We start from the raw sequence: 6,011 nt of genomic DNA on the forward strand, positions 1-6,011 counted from the left end.
TTGCCAGGAATGCAGCAGATCAAGAAAGCAATGAGCTCATCTCAGATGTGAATGGTGCAGACAAGCCAAGACCATCCCTCACACAGCAATTATGTGTGAGCCACGGCTGTGGGCAGGCTCAGAGCACATGGTGGGGATGAATCCAGCAAAGGTACTGGGTAGAAGTGGTAAGCCACTGCCTTTGGTGATGCCCTGACCTGAAGGGACCATTCTCCCAGGACACAGCCCAGAGACGCCCCCTGGGGCTGCACCTGTGCTCTTTTAATACGCACTGGGGCCTCCTGTCCTTTCTCCAAGGAAAAGAGTCATGCTCAGGGAGACAGACTTCCCGGCTCCATAGAACTTAGATCTCGGAGCCTCAGTTCCTCAGCCCCCAAGGGGCATAACTGAATGCCCACAGAACCAGGGGCACTTCTGGGCATCAAGATAAGAAAATCAGGATTCACAGACACAGTAGGAATGGGAAGGCAAGACACTTGGGATCTAGGAGGGAATCAGAGCCTGACAGAGGCAGAAGGGAGAAGTGTACCAGGAATCTCAAACCCAAATGCCTCCAGGACCCAAGCAGATAAAATAAATGGAGAAGCTGGAATAAGATGAAGGGAAGTGGGCTGCAGCCAACTGGGGAATGTGTACTGCACCCACAGCATCCCAATTAAGAAAGGAAAAACTCTAGAGGTGCCTGGGTGGCTCAGCCTGTTAAGCGGCTGCCTTCTGCTCAAGGTCACGATCTTGGGGGTCTGGGATCCAGCTCCGCATCGGGATCCCTGCTCAGCAAGGAGCCTGCTTCTCCCTCTCCTGCTGCTGCTCCCCCAGCTTGTGTCTTCTCCCTCCCTCCCTCTCTCTCAAATAAATAAATAAATCTTTAAAAAAAAAAAAAAAGAAAAGAAAAAGGACTCTAGAAGGCTGGGTCTCAAGCTCACCCTCAAAGGCAGAAACGGGTCAGCCCTATGGGCACCTCCAGATCCGAGAGCTGGGAGGGGTTCCCATTATCAGAGGAAAAGGAAAGGGATCCTGGGCAGGCAAAAGTAACACATGCCTTCCTTGCAAGGGAGTGGATTTCCAGGCAGAGGGGACTGCAAGGCTCAGAGGTAGGAAATGGCTCGGATTGTTTGGTGGAAGATTTGAAGATGGGATCAAGAGAGACGAGATGTCTGGGAGCTGGGCTGGGTCCAGACCACAAGATGGTAGGTCCGAGGACTTGGACTCTATTCCGAGAACAATCAGACTAAAGCTGGAAAGTGAGATAAGCATATTTGCAGTGTGGACCGAGTCCACCGCACAAGGATGCATGTGAGGGGGTCACGGCGGCTTCAGGGAGCCCAGGATGAGGGTGATGCTGCCTCTCAGAGCCTCGAATGTGGGTCGTGGCGCTGGGGCTGGAGATGAGGGAATCCAGGCAGGGGAAGCAGTGTGTGCAAAGGCCTGGAGGGCAGATGGAGCCCCATGGGTTCAGGGCAGTAGGAAGAGTTGGGTGTAGATGTTCAGGGTGCGGGGGGGGGGGGGCGGAGGTTGAGAGTGGGATAGGAAGAGGAGGAATCTCATACCTTACCTGATAGCACCCTAGCCGGCTACACTTCCTTCTTCCCTGGCCAGCCTGGGATTAGGTTTGGGTGATTTCCCCAAGCTGCCCCGTGCCCAGTGGAGGCCCATGTTCATGATGGCAAATGTACCCATCAAACTGGGTGCCGCAGTCGGCATATAATTCTTCACCAGCACTGGCTGGTGGGTGAGAAGGGAACGCCCATTGACTGAGCGCCCTTGCTCAGTCCGGGTAGGTCTCTTTCCCTCCATGCTCGTGAGGGGTGGGGGTGAGCGTCTCCATCTTCCCCATGAGGAAACTGAGGACTTAGGAAGTTAGAAGAGCTGCTCAGCGTCATACATCCATAAAGTGGTGGAGCAGGGCTGGAAACCTACCAGCCGCTCATTCAATAAATATGCATTGAACACGTATTATGTACCAGGCACTATTCTAGACACTGGATAATCAATAATGAGTAAACAGACACAAGTCCCCTGTCCTCGTGGACTTTATAGTCTAGTGGGGGTGCAGGGTTGGGAGAAATAGACAATAAAAATAATTGTACCTAAGACTAACCAAATGTCAAGTCCCCTCGTGGCCACCAGAGGGCACTGCGATCCTACCGCCTTTCTTCGGCTTCCATCTTCCTTTCTGGGTTCCAAAGACAGCAGCCAGGGAGGCCATGAATGTACCCAGTGCATCTGCTCAGGAATGAGAGCTGAGGAGAGCTGTGCCGCGGTTCCTTCTTCCACCCACTTTTCCAGCTTAATCCCCTCACCAGGTCCCCATCCAACTGCTCCAGGTCTCTCTGACTTTTCAAGGCCCCGTGTGCTCCAGAGATCCCCAGGCTCATATACATGCACCAACGTCCATGTACCCACTGCCCACCACCTGCTGTCTATTCATCCCTCTTCCCAGCCCTCCTGCCACCCACTGACTGGGGCACCCGATCCAGAGGGCCAGGGAAGGCAAGAGGTCAAACCAGCTTGACAGAGTCCGTGAACTCAGTGGGCGTTGAGTCGGAGCGTGCCAATCCGAGTTAAAAACGGAAAGCATTTAAAAATGGCAAGCCATTCTTGGTATCTGAAAGCAATTCAGCTTTGGATCTTAAAAAAAAAAAAAAATCCCACTGTGGTCTTATGTGGTGTGGACACATGTATTAATTTATTGCTAGCCCTTCAAGACAATATGGTAGGTAAAATTCCATAAATATTTCAGTACCTCTGTACTTTGTTCCAGTCACTTCCTGGGTAATAGATCTTCTTGGCAGTTACTCAGTAACATTTTAAGACCTGCTTGCTGCGGCCCTAAGTGCTGCAGCTTGTAAGACCAAACTACAAAGTACCAAAGGAAATGTCACCATGAAGCTGCGAATAAGGTCTCCAACTGCTCACTTGTATTAATGGGATTGAAGCAGGGGGATGAGGGCTTTCTGCATTTCGGGTATGGAGGCTCTTCAGATCCCTGTACTCTTAGTACAGCCCTCCTGGAAAGTGATCAGGGGGAGACAGATCTCTGGGTTGGTGGGTTGCTGGGGAAACTCTTTCCTCTCTCCCAGCAATCCAGCACAGAGACTCCGAAGACTGAGACAGTACCAGTGGAGAGCGATCCCACGAGCCCCTTGCTTTTTTTTTTTTTTAAGATTTTATTTATTTATTTATTTATTTATTTATTTATTTGAGGCAGAGAGAGCATAGTAGGGTGGAGAGAGAGGTGGATTCCCCACTGAGTAGAGAACCCAACACGGGGCTCCATCCCTGGTCCCTGAGATCATGACCTGAACTGAAAGCAGATGCTAAACCAACTGAGCCATGCAGGCGCCCCAAGCCCCTTGCTTCTTGATATTTGATTGTTCTTTAGCCAAAGGAAAGCATTTCTATTGGGCTAATATATCAATATGTGAAGGGCAATGCTGATTATTAGAGGCTGCATTACAAAACAACAATAATAGCCCCTTCACTGTAATCTCACTAAGAACCAAGCATAGTTCACCTTTTCTTTTTCCATGATTTGTTTCATTTTCTTGGAATGTTATGAGCCAGAAGGGGATTTCACAGCATTTTACATAAAGGATTGTACATACACAGTTTTATTTTTTGGTAAACTAGGGGCTTCCAGGTGGCTCAGTGGGTTAAGTCTCTGTCTTCGGCTCAGGTCATGATCTCAGGGTCCTGGGATCAAGCCCCTCATTGAACCCCTCATTGGTGCCTGGTCGAGTCCCTCGTGGAGCCCTCCTCGCAGAGCTCTCTGCCCGGTGGGGAGCCTGTTATCCCTCTCTCTCTGCCTGCCTCTCTGCCTACTTGTGATCTCTCTCTCTCTCTCTGTCAAATAAGTAAATAAAATCTTTTTTTTTTTAATTGTTTGGTAAACTAACTACCCAAATAGACGAGTGACTTCAGGGGCTAAAGTAAGCCTTGCATTTTTTAAAGTCCAATCTAATTAATTCCAATAGATGAGAAGTTGGAGAAGGTGCAGGAGAGCTGTTTCCGTGACCTGCTCCGTGGCAACAATTCAGCAACGCTCTGCATAAAATAATTAAGATAGAACCAAAAAAAGCTTCATACATCTCTTCTGACAGTTAATTTATCTTCGCCTTTATTTTTCATATGTTAATTAATTTAGTTATCAGGTTATAAAATGAAGAAGTAAAAATCTCTATTCACTGCTATTCCCTGGAGAGACCACTCTTTTTTTTTTTTAAAGATTTTATTTATTTGACAGACAGAGATCACAAGTAGGCAGAGAGACAGGCAGAGAGAGAGGGAAGCAGGCTCCCCGCTGAGCAGAGAGCCCGATGTGGGGCTCGATGTGGGGCTCGATGTGGGGCTCGATCCCAGGACCCTGAGATCATGACCCGAGCCGAAGGCAGAGGCTTAACCCTCTGAGCCACCCAGGCACCCCTGGAGAGACCACTCTTAAAGAGTTGTTTTGAATTCTTCTGGGGTCTCTCTTGAATTGTAAAGATGATGATTTATAGCTTTGAAAGCTCTATCGATTCTGTACGTGAAGGACAGAGAATTTAGTTTATGCCCACTTTTTCTTTTCTTTATTTTTATTAGTTTTATTGTTTTCTAAATTTTAATTTTATCTCTATATTTGGGTCACTAATCTCTGCACCCAATGTAGGGCTTGAACTCATGACCCTGAGATCCAGGGTCCCACTTCTACTGACTGAGCCAGCCAGGCGCCTGTGTTCAGTTTCCTTTTATTGGTAGTCTTTCTATTGGTTATCATTATAACTTTAAATAATATATCTAATCCCCTCTTCTCGATGTAGTCACAGAAAATTGAGATGTAATTTGATACCATAAAATTCACCCTTGAGGTGTTCAGTTCAGTGGTTTTTAGTATTTTTACAGAGTGTTGAAACGTCACCACTATATAATTTTCAAAAATATTTTTCTGAAGATCTTATTTATTTATTTGCCAGAGAGAGAGCACAAGAAGGGGGAGCAGCAGAGGGAAAGGGAGAAGCAGGCTTCCTGCTGAGCAGGGAGCCAAATGCGGGGCTCAATCCCAGGACCCTAGGATCATGACCTGAGCCAAAGGCAGATGCTTAACGACTGAGCCTCCCAAGCGCCCTGAACATCCAACTCTTGATCTCAGCTCAGGTCTTGATCTTTGGGTCGTGAGGTCAAACCCCGTGCTGGGCTCCTTGCATGGAGCCTATGTAAAAAAGAAAAAAAAAAAAATCTTCAACTGACAGTTCATGAAACACACATGACTCACAGACTTCCTTCATTTGGCTTTTATTAGAATACACACACATATATATAAAGTGGCCAACATTTTGGTTGATTTTACCTAAAAAAAACAGATTTCCAGCTTCTGTTGGAAAATCGGGACAAACATGATTCATAGAGCTGAGTGGCTGCTGTCCCTATAGACAGGCATGTGGTCCTTCCCAACTCTGTCCCCTGGTCCCCTTGGCCACCTGTCTCCTGCTTGGCCTCTTTACCCGTATGAATTCATGACCTCTGTCTTTTCTTTTTTTCTGGTTTTATCGTGGGGACAAATGCTGACTCTGTCCCCAGGGATAGTTGTGGAGTGGTTCTGAGATAATCTTCTATTTAGTCATCCTGTTTCTCTCCCATTCTTTTTTTTTTTTTAAATCACTGGTAGGTAGGCACAGTTCTTTTTTTTGTTTTGTTTTTTAAAGATTTTATTTATTTGACAGAGAGATCACAAGTAGGCAGAGAGGCGGGTAGAGAGAGAGGAGGGAAGCACGCTCCCCAACTGAGCAGAGAGCCCGATTTGGGGCTCGATCCCAGGACCCTGAGACCATGACCTGAGCCGAAGGCAGAGGCTTTAACTCACTGAGCCACCCAGGCGTCCCCCCATTCTTTTTTTTTTTTTTAATAGTTTATTTATTTATTTGAGAGAGAGAGCATGAGAGAGGAGGTCAGAGGGAGAAGCAGACTCCCCGTGGAGCTGGGAGCCCGATGCGGGGCTCGATCCCAGGACTCTGGGATCCCCACCTGAGCCAAAG

Source organism: Meles meles, chromosome 21 (genome assembly GCF_922984935.1).
Source record: "Meles meles chromosome 21, mMelMel3.1 paternal haplotype, whole genome shotgun sequence".
In the NCBI taxonomy this organism is placed as follows: domain Eukaryota; kingdom Metazoa; phylum Chordata; class Mammalia; order Carnivora; family Mustelidae; genus Meles; species Meles meles.